Source organism: Arachis duranensis, chromosome 4 (assembly GCF_000817695.3).
Source record: "Arachis duranensis cultivar V14167 chromosome 4, aradu.V14167.gnm2.J7QH, whole genome shotgun sequence".
Lineage (NCBI taxonomy): Eukaryota > Viridiplantae > Streptophyta > Magnoliopsida > Fabales > Fabaceae > Arachis > Arachis duranensis.
In genome coordinates, this window is record NC_029775.3 from 88,112,246 (window position 1) to 88,112,531 (window position 286).

Consider the following 286-nt stretch of genomic DNA (forward strand, 5'->3'; position numbering starts at 1 on the left):
AGGAAGATGCAAAGGGCGATACTGACGAGTATGAGGAGATATGCACTCTGATTGGCCAAGGAGAATACATTTTGATGAGAACGCACCTTGCATCCCTCCAGGCAAAAAGTGATATAGAATCTCAGGTAATATTAGAATAATATTAATGTTTTTACACCAAAGTCAACTGCAATGTTTATTAATTTAAAATTGATTTCTAGATTGTATCTGCCATCTGCCTCATCCTAAACCAGAAAAAGGAAAAGAGGTTTCAGGCACAAATATACTGTCTCCCCCCCGATATTGT